Source organism: Engraulis encrasicolus, chromosome 5 (assembly GCF_034702125.1).
Source record: "Engraulis encrasicolus isolate BLACKSEA-1 chromosome 5, IST_EnEncr_1.0, whole genome shotgun sequence".
Lineage (NCBI taxonomy): Eukaryota > Metazoa > Chordata > Actinopteri > Clupeiformes > Engraulidae > Engraulis > Engraulis encrasicolus.
The window spans coordinates 20,523,252-20,535,751 of NC_085861.1; the positions used below are offsets into that span (position 1 = coordinate 20,523,252).

The 12,500-nt window shown below is 40.4% G+C and overlaps 1 protein-coding gene and 2 long non-coding RNA genes across 3 annotated transcripts in view; 2 read left to right on the plus strand and 1 right to left on the minus strand.

The window, feature by feature from the left end:
* tsnare1 (T-SNARE Domain Containing 1) overlaps positions 1 to 12,500 on the plus strand; it is a 274,201-nt gene that overhangs the window by 167,467 nt on the left and 94,234 nt on the right. The gene's annotated exons all lie outside the window — the stretch shown is intronic.
* Positions 876 to 3,643, minus strand: LOC134448379 (uncharacterized). The gene is made up of 3 exons (XR_010034756.1): positions 3,533 to 3,643; positions 1,684 to 1,888; positions 876 to 1,272 (listed from the first exon to the last, which is right to left on the minus strand). It is a non-coding gene; the product is annotated as an uncharacterized LOC134448379 (long non-coding RNA).
* LOC134448380 (uncharacterized) lies at positions 3,856 to 5,819 on the plus strand. Its single transcript, XR_010034757.1, has 3 exons — positions 3,856 to 3,949; positions 5,190 to 5,396; positions 5,779 to 5,819. It is a non-coding gene; the product is annotated as an uncharacterized LOC134448380 (long non-coding RNA).

The following is a 12,500-nucleotide window of genomic DNA, read 5'->3' on the forward strand; positions in this document are numbered from 1 at the left end:
CACAGGTGTTAGAAAAGGATTTCCACCACCTTAGAATGTGGTGACATGTTAAAATGTATTCACCTTTTTCGAGAAAAAGGGGGTGGCTCACCTTACCCCGTGGCTCACCTTACCCCACTCTGGCCAGAGATCATTTCCCACTTCACATTCTTGTGACCAGCCGCAGTCATTTGTAATATTAATATACAAGCTATATCATATTATGTCCCATGTGTCAAGGTCTGCTTGTTGAAAGGGGAGGGGGGAGGGGGGGTGTATTATTGGGTAGGCCTTCGTCTAAGATGATCTTGTAACCAGCACCACACAAGTAATATTTTTCTGTATGAGGTCATATCTAAAGTAATGATTAATTAATGTATTATTTAACAACATATTTGGAGTCATAATAGAAGTCATGATGACTATGGCATTAGTTAATGTATAAAGAAGAGATATTCCAAGTGTGTTAATATATACTCACAAAAGATTTTACGCTTAACTACTGAATCTTTGCCCCTTATTCTGCGGTCATGACATGATAATGAGTACTATAGCATTAGCTAATGCATGAAGAAGTGATATTCAGAATATGTTACTATGTACTCAGAGAAGAACTTCTGATTAACTAACATTATCAATAAAAACACCAGTTTGTGTACAAATTTTAATAAGCAAAAATGTTAAACAAGGGATCACACAATAACATACCACAGGCTTACATACATTTATCCAGAGAGAGAGAGAGAGAGAGAGAGAGAGAGAGAGAGAGAGAGAGAGAGAGAGAGAGAGAGAGAGAGAAAGCGACAGACAGACAGACAGACAGACCGACCGACCGACCGACCGACGCGCGCACACACGCGCGCACACACACACACACACACACACACACACACACACGCACACACACACACACACACAGCCATTCTCCTGAAAATGTCCAAAAGATGAATCCATGGTTTACAGATGCAGAGCAAGATGCATTGTCCTATATGAAACTCGGAAAGTCCAAGTTGCATGGTCCACAGAGAAAGCTGGGGTTGACATACTGGGAGGCGCGCAAGGTGTTTGGATCCGCAAACTACTGACAGTGGTTCACTGTGAAGTGCCTGTAGCCTGTCGCAGTCAATGCACTCCTGTAAGTGCCCCATTGGTCACTGATGACGGTGGTTCCCGGACGCACTTGTTTAACCACACCAGCCACAAGACAGGATGTTTCTGGCGGTCACCTACTCCTAATATTCTTAATACCCACTTTTTCCGTCGCCATGTTGCACCGGCCCTTCTGTGGTGATACTGTAAATACACAAGAGAGTAAAGTAAGTGAGTAAGTAAGTACATTTTACTTAAAAAGCACATAAAACAGTACAAAACTGACCAAAATGATGAACAGATATTAAAAGGAGAAGGGAACAATGTCAGATAAAATCCATGCAGCTTGACCTGCAAGTTTTTTTTAAAATATGCAGCACCATGGGTGACATCAAAGCTTAAGGTGGTCCAACAACATGTTGCTGTACTGCTTCACAGTGGTACCTCTCCAGCCCCCCAGGGGAGGTTGAGATGGCTGCGGTGCTTAGTTGCCTTTAGGGGGCATTCGTCTACTTCATTTTTTAAATACTAAGTGGGGCGTTTGCAGGCTTATGATGAGGTCAAGTAGGTGTTGGGAGGCTCATGATGAAGAGAAGGGGGCGTTGGGAGGCTCACCTTGCTATTATTACAACAACTTTCATCAATAGCTGCAAACTCTCAACGATCTCCAACCATTTGACCATGGCGTCTCATGTGGGCCTTTATTGCATGATTGCAAATCCATCCGACTGTTCCAGCCATCTTTGACCATGTCCTGGAACTCTTCGCAACTCCATCCTGCATCATGTCACTCTGCCTAAAGCACAAAACCTGAAAGAAACTGACCAAAGGCAGAATATAAAAAAATAATTAAACATATGGTCAGTAGACAACACAGCACTGTAGTCTAAAATTCCCTCGTAAAGACAGTATAACCCCATTCACATTAAACTATTACTGGCAAATTCTGCCAATATCATTTCTAAAGAAAAAGTGTATGGAGTTTAGGACACTACATCTACATCTTGTGAAATGGCCGCCATACTGAATTTTCTTGTGCCCAGTGATTTTTTTCCCCTGAAGTGTGACCCTTAGAGAGTATTTCAGCTAAATTACATGTCTTTATACCAAAGTAAGTGGCTTTTACAGTAACCATTAGTAGCAGAGACGGCCATCTTGAAAAATGGGTGCCATATTGACTTTAAAGGGATAGTTCTGTCAATTTCAACATGCAGTTGTAATGCTCACACTACCCTGGACTTGTCAGTGCCTGAGATTTTTTTTTTCTTCTTCTTCAGCCGTTTCCGAGATCCTGGTCATTGTAATGGGGGCAGCTCTTTGTTTACATTTCAAAAAAAAAACATTTGTATTTATTCCCAAAAAACATCCAAAAGGTTATAAAACATCAGCAGACAACTAACAAACAGCAGTACCTTTTGGGAAAATATTTGGAGTTGGCCTATGTTTCATTTTTTAAAAATGTAAACAAACGCTGCCCCCATTAGAATTGCTCATATCTCGGAAAGGGCTGAGCCGAAAAATGTGGCATCACCAGGTACTGACAAGTCAAGGGTAGCGTGAGCAATACAACTGCATGTTGAAATTGACCAAACTGTCCCTTTAAGTGAGGCCAGCATTTTTTTTTTCTAAAAAGTGACCCGTAGAGAATATTTCAGCCATTTACATTTTTAACCAAAGTAAAGGGTTTTATAACCCTTTAATAGCAGTGGCAGATATCTTGAAAAATGCCGGCTATATTACAATTTTGTGTGGCCAGCTTTTTTATTCAAAAAGGGACCCTTAGAGTGATTTGCCAAATTCCATGCTTTTATGCCAAAGTGTACGATTATGTCACTACGCTGCTCTAGTAGATCTAGCAGAAATTCACTCCTCTCAACTCCACTCCACAGGCACACATAGAAGTCACAAGTCCATTGGAGAGGAGTTATGTCAGTTCCATTCCACTGGCTGGTAGTGTTCTTATTTGCTACTGGTTTGTCAAATTATGCTACCAAAAGTGACCACTAGGGGCTTAAATACAGTATTGCATTTCAATGGTAAGGCATGGCAAGACACCTCTTCAAACATGTTATTTTATTTTTTATTTTTTTGCTGGGATGTGCACTACAGGTTGAGATAATGGAACGACATAGATTTCATTTCTACAGGCTAGCAATTTCTATTGGCCTCACTAGGCTAAAAACAGAGATCTGGAAACACCACAGCAGCATATTGTCTTTCATGTATTTTACTGAATCATTTTTGTGAAATTGATAAACGAACACATAAACCTACAAAACATGTATCATAGCTGTTAAATGAAGAACCATGAATTACTGTAGCTGAGTTGCACCAAGTGTTTGCTCAGCCATTATCCAAACTACTTCGTTTTAATTGGAATTTTTAAGCTACTAAAATTTATATATGAACTACCCGCATGAAATACACTACATATAAGACGAATTGTGCAAAATAAAGTACTTACATGTGTTGTTTGAACAAGCACGTTGTAGGAGTGACAAAGAGAGCTGTCTGCATCGTTGTAGCATGGCCAAAATGGCTACAACAACGCCTTTGTTCTCACTTTCCTGTTCAACTCACAATACAAGTCACGAATAGCTTTTTAATTACATTAGTTCTACCACAATTGTAAATAGTGCACATTGCATGAAAGGAAAATCGAAATGCATAATTTTGATTTTCATTATATGCAATAGTCAGCAGCATTTACGGTTGTGGTAAAACTAATGTAATCACCAAGCTATTCGTGACTTTTATTTTGACAAAAGATTTGAACAGGAAGTTACGAGCGGAAGTGTTATTGTAGCCATTTCGACCGTGCCACAACGATGCCGACAGCTCTCTTTGCCACCCCTACAACGTGCTTGTTCAAGCAGCTCCTGTGAGTACTTTATTTTGAATAATTCATCTCATTTGTAGTGTATTTCATGCTGGTAGTTCATATATTAATTTTAGTAACTTCAACATTCCAATTAAAACGAAGTAGTTTGGATAATGACTGAGCAATCACTTGGTGCAACTCAGCTACAGTAATTCATGGTTCTTCATTTAAGCTTAGAAACTTTGATACATGTTTTGTAGGCCTATGTGTTTGTCTATCATTTTCACAAAAACATATTAAGTAAAATACAAGAAAGACAATATGCTTCTGTTGCATTTCTGGATCTCTGTTTTTAGCCTAGTGAGGCCAAGACAGATTGCAAGCCTGTAGAAATGAAATCTATGGTGTTGTTCCATTAGGCCTAGCAGCCTGTCGTGCACATCCCAGTCAAGAAAACTTGTTTGAAGAGGTGGCTTGCCATGCCTTACCACTGAATTGCAATATAATATACTGTATTTAAGCCCCCCAGTGGTCACTTTTGGAAGCGTAATAATTTGACAAACCAGTAGCAAATAAGATTACCAGCCAGTAGAGTAGAACTGGCAGAACTCCTCTCCAATGGACTTATGACTTCTGTGTGTGCCTGTGGAGGGGAGTTGAAAGGGGTGAATTTCTGTTAGATGTACTAGAGCAGCTTAGTGACATAGTCATACACGTTGGTATAAATGCATGGAATTTGTCAAATATACTTTCTGAGGGTCACTTTCTTTAATAAAAAAGCGGGCCACACAACATTGTAATATAGGCAGCATTTTCCAAGATGGCTGCCACTGCTATTGAATGGTTAGTATAAAACCATTTACTTTGGTTAAAAAATGCAATATGACTGAAATACTATCTGAGGGTCACTTTTTAGGAAAAAAAAATGTTGGCCACACTTAAAGTCAGTATGGCGCCCATTTTTCAGATGGCCGTCTCTGCTACTAATAGTTACTGTAAAAGCCACTTACTTTGGTGTAAAGACATGGAATTTAGCTGAAATATTCTCTAAGGGTCACACTTCAGAAAAAAAAAAAACACTGACCACAAGATAATTCAATGTGGCGGCCATTTCTCAAGATGTAGATGTAGTGTCCTAAACTACATAAACTTTTTCTTTAGAAATGATATTGCCAGAAATTGCCTCTAATAGTTTAATATGAAGGGGTTATACTGTCTTTACGAGGGAATTTTAGACTACAGTGCTGTGTTGTCTACTGACTATATGTTTAATTATTTTTTCTATTCTGCCTTTGGTCAGTTTCTTTCAGGTTTTGTGCTTAGAAAGAGTGACATGATGCAGGATGGAGTTGCGAGGAGTTCCCGGACACGGTCAGAGATGGCTGGAACAGTCGGATGGATTTGCAATCATGCAATAAATGCCCACATAAGACGCCATGGTCAAATGGTTGGAGATCGTTGAGAGTTTGCAGCTATTGATGAAAGTTGTTTCCTTAATAAAAGCAAGGTGAGCCTCCCAAAACCCCCTTGACCTCATCATAAGCCTGCCAACGTCCCCGTTAGTATTGAAAAAATAAAGTAGACTAATGCCCCCTAAAGGCAACTAAGCACCGCAGCCATCTCAACCTCCCCTGGGGGGCTGGAGAGGTACCACTGTGAAGCAGTACAGCAACATGTTGTTGGACCACCTTAAGCTTTGATGATGTCACCCATGGTGCTGCATATTTTAAAAAAAAACTTGCAGGCCAAGCTGCATGGATTTTATCTGACATTGTTCCCTTCTCCTTTTAATATCTGTATCACTTTGGTCAGTTTTGTACTGTTTTATGTGCTTTTTAAGTAAAATGTACTTACTTACTCACTTACTTTACTCTCTTGTGTATTTACAGTATCACCACAGAAGGGCCGGTGCAACATGGCGACGGAAAAAAAAAAAAAAAAAAAAGTGGGTATTAAGAATATTAGGAGTAGGTGACCGCCAGAAACATCCTGTCTTGTGGCTGGTGTGGTTAAACAAGTGCGTCCGGGAACCACCGTCATCAGTGACCAATGGGGCACTTACAGGAGTGCATTGACTGCGACAGGCTACAGGCACTTCACAGTGAACCACTGTCAGTAGTTTGCGGATCCAAACACCTTGCGCGCCTCCCAGTATGTCAACCCCAGCTTTCTCTGTGGACCATGCAACTTGGACTTTCCGAGTTTCATATAGGACAATGCATCTTGCTCTGCATCTGTAAACCATGGATTCATCTTTTGGACATTTTCAGGAGAATGGCTGTGTGTGTGTGTGTGTGTGTGCGTGTGTGTGTGTGTGTGTGTGTGCGTTGGTCGGTCAGTCGGTCGGTCGGTCGGTCGGTTGGTCGGTCTGTCTGTCTGTCGCTTTCTCTCTCTCTCTCTCTCTCTCTCTCTCTCTCTCTCTCTCTCTCTCTCTCTCTCTCTCTCTCTCTCTCTCTCTCTCTCTCTCTCTCTCTCTCTGGATAAATGTATGTAAGCCTGTGGTATGTTATTGTGTGATCCCTTGTTTAACATTTTTGCTTATTAAAATTTGTACACAAACTGGTGTTTTTATTGATAATGTTAGTTAATCAGAAGTTCTTCTCTGAGTACATAGTAACATATTCTGAATATCACTTCTTCATGCATTAGCTAATGCTATAGTACTCATTATCATGTCATGACCGCAGAATAAGGGGCAAAGATTCAGTAGTTAAGCGTAAAATCTTTTGTGAGTATATATTAACACACTTGGAATATCTCTTCTTTATACATTAACTAATGCCATAGTCATCATGACTTCTATTATGACTCCAAATATGTTGTTAAATAATACATTAATTAATCATTACTTTAGATATGACCTCATACAGAAAAATATTACTTGTGTGGTGCTGGTTACAAGATCATCTTAGACGAAGGCCTACCCAATAATACACCCCCTCCCCCCTCCCCTTTCAACAAGCAGACCTTGACACATGGGACATAATATGATATAGCTTGTATATTAATATTACAAATGACTGCGGCTGGTCACAAGAATGTGAAGTGGGAAATGATCTCTGGCCAGAGTGGGGTAAGGTGAGCCACGGGGTAAGGTGAGCCACCCCCTTTTTCTCGAAAAAGGTGAATACATTTTAACATGTCACCACATTCTAAGGTGGTGGAAATCCTTTTCTAACACCTGTGAAAAAGTGAAGCATGTACCAAATTTGGCAAGAGATATATGTGAAAATGTGTTTTTTTGCTCTTTAAGTGAATTCAATGTATATTCAAAACATGGATGATTTAGAGAAAACAAAAATAGAACAATTTCTGGTCTCATCATGTATGAAATGTTACGTAATAAGCTACTATATGAGTGATATTTTCAGTCTTTTTGCACTTTTATGATAATTTTATGAGCATTTATTTACATAATTTTGGCATGGGGTAAGGTGAGCCTTTTGAGATGGGGTAAGATGAGCCGCTTATCCTAATGGGATGCATAATGGTTGAAAAACATGTTATGATATTTCAGCATAATCAGATAATTTCTTTCATATCATACCCAGGTGAGTTGAGATTAATGACTTTATGCATGTTTCAGCCAATTCAAACAATAATATTAACTTTTTTTCTACATTTCACTCTGCATTGTTCGCCATTGTATTCAAACAAAGCTGTAAGGGCCCACAATATGTATTTTTTGGCATAGTTCTGTTGCTTTAGTTGTTTTATTTCATAGATTCATTAGTTACATTTGTTATAATAAATAAAACTTGTTTAGCTGAGATTTTTGCCTGGGCTCAATTTACCCCAAGCAGTGGCTCACCATACCCCATAACAAGGGGTAAGATGAGCCACCGGAAAAAAATATTTTTAAAAGGCAATATCATTTTAACCATGACAGTTTATCAATTAGTTTTTGCTCTAATAGTATCAGGACACTTTGAAATTTGGTATGATGTGAAAATGTTAACCGAATACGCCTTCATCGCTTAGCTGTGACGAAAAATGTAAAAAGTGGCTCATCTTACCCCAGTCTCCCCACAATCTGGCATTGTTACAGCAGTGTTAATACACAATATATTAACAGTTGGACACATGATATATTAACAGCAGTGTTATCAGCAGTGTTAATACATGGTATATTAACACTTGGAACTCACACCATGAATTCACCTTTGATTTGCACAATTAGTTAATAGTGGGTCATTATGATTCCAAGCAGGACTCCATTCTCATTACTAGTATACTAACCATCAATGCATACATAGGTCATGTGTTAATTAACTATAAATCATACATTACTTCCAACATAATTCCAATAGTATTCATGTACCCTTATTGTAAAGTGTTACCAAAAAGGCTGTGGTTCGTGAGACACACTGTTACAGTGAACGTGATGTTCAGTTGAATGGTAATGAAGAGATTTTAATCGAGGAAAGGAAATATGATTGAAGACCCTTTAGATAGAGAGCAGGAGTGTGATTTGCCGCAGCCGCACGAAGAGGTGGGCGAGTGGCTTCCAAATAGACAGTCAGCTAGATTTCGCCCCCGACGTCACCAAAAGTTCACTCCGACACTCGGGGCAGTTGGCGAAGGTGGCAATATCTGAGGAAGCACGTCCTTTAGATATATTTCAGAATATTTTCACGGAGGAACCTTCGGATATGGTGATAGCCTATTGGTGGGGCAGACAACGGTAGACATGCGGATTATAGACGCGCGGCCACACATCCAGCTCAAAGTGGAGCCCTGTCTCAAAATAGGATATGAAATTGCTCATCGGTCTCTGCATAACGTTTGGAGGACTAAAACGGCCATACTCCAGACAAATGTCCCCCGATTTATGGCAGAAATGACTGCCTAATAATTATAATAATAATAATTATTATGATTTAGTTATAGTCGGCTATTGTAACAGTAACAATAGTAGCCTAATATCCTATAATAAATAGCAGCATCAAGCATTATCCTGAAAGCACATTAAACTTTTTTTCAATCATTTGATTATGAGATATGATTTTTCTAAAGGAATATGTGTTTGTGTTAATGCTGAATGAGCATAATCCAGTGAAAGCAGAGGATTTTACCTTTTAAATGCAATTTGTCCCATGTCCCTATGTGTTCCACAGGCTGAGGTATTGAATTTTTCAACCAATTTTTCTGATCTCAAAAAAACCCTCAGGCATTGAGACCTTTTCTAAAAACTGGCATTAGCATTAGCATTAGCATTAGAGCTTGCATTTTGCAAGCTGTGGTATTCCACGATGCCCAATACACAGTCAAAAAAATGTCAACTTCCGCCAACTATTCTGCCCTACAAAGGCAAAGTACAGTAACTATGGCAACATTGAAAGTGAGAAAAAATGCCTTCAAAGCCTTCGGTATGAGTTTGGATATTGCCGTTACTGCCATCTCTCTAAGTCGGGGACAAATTTGGACCATAAGGCTTGGTCACAAGACAATAGATTTTCAGTCTAAACTCAATTTTGCCAAAATAGGTAGTTACTGTCCTTTACCTTTGTAGGGCTGTATATAGATGGGTTTTTTTGTTTATAATTAGGTGTTGTGAGGGGCAAGACACTGGCAGCCAACCACGTGAGCAAATTTTTTGACAGACAGCGGTTTCAAAAAATCAGAGGTTGAGTTGTGCATAGCTAGTTTCGCGCAGTCAGGAGAAAACAGAAATGTAGAACCCATGTACACTTTCAACGTGAGAGTAAAGATGTAAAGATGTAAAGCCCACCAGACAAACCTCCAGAGACAGCACAGATGGCCAGAGGGCAAAGACTGTCGAGGAAGAAGAAGGAAAGAGTGCTCTGAGTGTAGGTCGAGGTTCACACGCACGCACGGACACACACACACACACACACACACACACACACACACACACACACACACACACACACACACACACACACACACACACACACACACACACACACACACACACACACACACGCACGGACACACACACACACACACGCACACACACACACACACACACACGCACACACACACACACACACACACATATGCGTGCGCAAACACACACACACACGTATGCACACACACACACGCTCACATACACACACAGTAAGAAGTAAGTAGGAGAGAGTTCCCCTTGTTTAGTTGGAAATGTCCCCCTCATAAAGATGTAATGACCTACAAACACAACACCTGTCACCACTGCCTAGCCATCGCCCACACACACACACACACACACACACACACACACACACACACACACACACACACACACACACACACACACACACACACACACACACACACAGACAGACACACAAACACACACACACACACACACACACAGACAGACACACAAACACACACACACACACGCACGCACACACGCACACAGAGGAGTGGTGTTCCGAGTGTGGGTGGAAGGGTCCCCCTCATAAAAATGTAACGACCATGTGCCCAATCAGAGGACAAGAGGCTGCTATTTAGGCCTAGTATGTGCACTGTGCTTAAGATGTGCTTCTACCCTTGTGTTTTTCAACTGGGGCTCTCCAGCCCACAGGGCGTTGCAAAGGCACATCCAAAGTGAATGGAGCTCTCACACAATTCTAGACTGTTGTATAATAGTCATACAGCATAATCAATACTAGCCCTCCGTGTTACGGTCAAAAATGACCGTTTTGAAACTTCATTCTTAAATAACTTCTCTATTTTTCATCATACACAAATGCCACTTCATTATGTCCTCCAGCTAACCTATTCAAGTGGTCAAAATGAAATATAATGAAATTCCTAAAGAATTGTGGAAGATACACCAACTTGTTACATTCATGGTGTTTCGGTCAAAAATGACCGGACCATTAATTTACATCTCCAAAAAGTTATATACAGTAAAATTACATTCACTTTACTCTCATATTCTTTTTTGTTAGGCTTTTCAGAATATAACCATACATTAGCCACATTAGTATAAATGTTTACAGTTAGTTGAAATACTTGAAAAAAGTAAAGGTGTTCCAAACGGCCTGAAAGCCTCTGAGAGGCCCTAGACTCCAGAGGGTTAATAAAACGAATTGGTGCAAGATAAGAAAAAAAGCCTACAAATCACTAAAACAAAGCAGAATAGAATTTCAATCACATTTGAGATGTTTCAAAAGGTTGTCTAAAAGGTATTAATCACAAAATATGCAAATCAGATTTTTAATCAATGTATTATTACCTTTTTTGTGTAGGCGGTCAATTTTGACCGTTAACACCATGAACGTAACCATGTTTCTAACACAACCAGAGGGTTAATATACATAAAATGAATACTAGGCGGCCCGACCCTGGCGCTAACGGTAGGGCACTCGTCTGCTACACAGCTGACCGGGGTTCGATTCTGGCCCGGGTCCTTTGAGGACCCTTCCCCGTCTCTCTCTCGCCACTCGCTTCCGGTCACTCCTTCACTGTCCTATCACACAAATAAAGTAAAAAATACCAAAAATATATTACTAGGCTGTGCTGATTTCATCGTCTTTAACATCACGTTGCTGGCTGGGGGTCTTGGCATGCTTACCATAAGGTTAGTGGGTGTTGGCATGCTTACTGTATGATTAGACCAGGGGTGCATTTCTTCAAAAAAGGTTTGAGAAGCACTGTTATACCCTTAGACCCTCCAGGTCCACTGAAGCATGGGGTCTCTCTCTCTCCTCTCTCTCTCTTTCTCTTTCTCTCTCTCTCTCTCTCTCTCTCTCTCTCGTGTGTGTGCTCCCTATATGTTCCCCAAGGTGTACTAATGAGGAGGTAATGAGAGCCGTTTGATTGGCTCCCCTGGTCCACCTGTGAACCTGTGCCACCTCCTTGATACCTGTGCCAACACGTTTGATTTTCAAAATAGGTTACAAAGTTAATAGACTGTTTTTGGTGTTGTTAGAAGCTCATTATGTGTTTGAGTTGGAGCATTGTTACTTTTTCATCATTGCTCTAGTGCAGTGAGGTCTTTCTGCGCAGTCTGCCAATCAGCACTCAACTCATCTGTCCGCTAAACACTGCACATCCCAGAACTCAGCCAAATACATGGTTGTCTCCATTGAAATGCACTCAAATCAGGGTATTTTTGAAGTAGTGTTTCAAATGGATTTAGCTACTATTTGCGGACAGAAATGATAATGCCCTTGAATAGTGACCACATATTAAACAGTATTAGGAATAAAGGACTGACCAGTTAGCCTGGTGAACCAGCGCCACCCGCTGGACGGCAAAATGTTTTGTCTACGGGTGGGTCTGGCCTCGCATAATGATTCAATGAAGCCAGAATGCCATGAATCTGGCAAACCAATTACAACGCAAAGATGTGTTTTGAATGAAAGCGGGCAGGGTTTTGAGGGAAGGTTGTTCTCATCAACAATCTTCGGATGTATTATGCATCGAGGCCAGACTAAATTAGACATCCACATTTAGTCTGGTTTATCAGGCTACTGACCAGTGTGAGCTAATGGTTATCTCTGCGTTACCTCATTTCTGAGAGGGTTCTGGACAGAGGTTTACCGAGGTTTACTAACATTTTACTGCCAAACTGTGCTAATTGGCATTGTTTACACTGCCTTCCATATGGTCATTGTGGAAGTATGTCGGCCTATTTGAGAAACACTGTTGACTT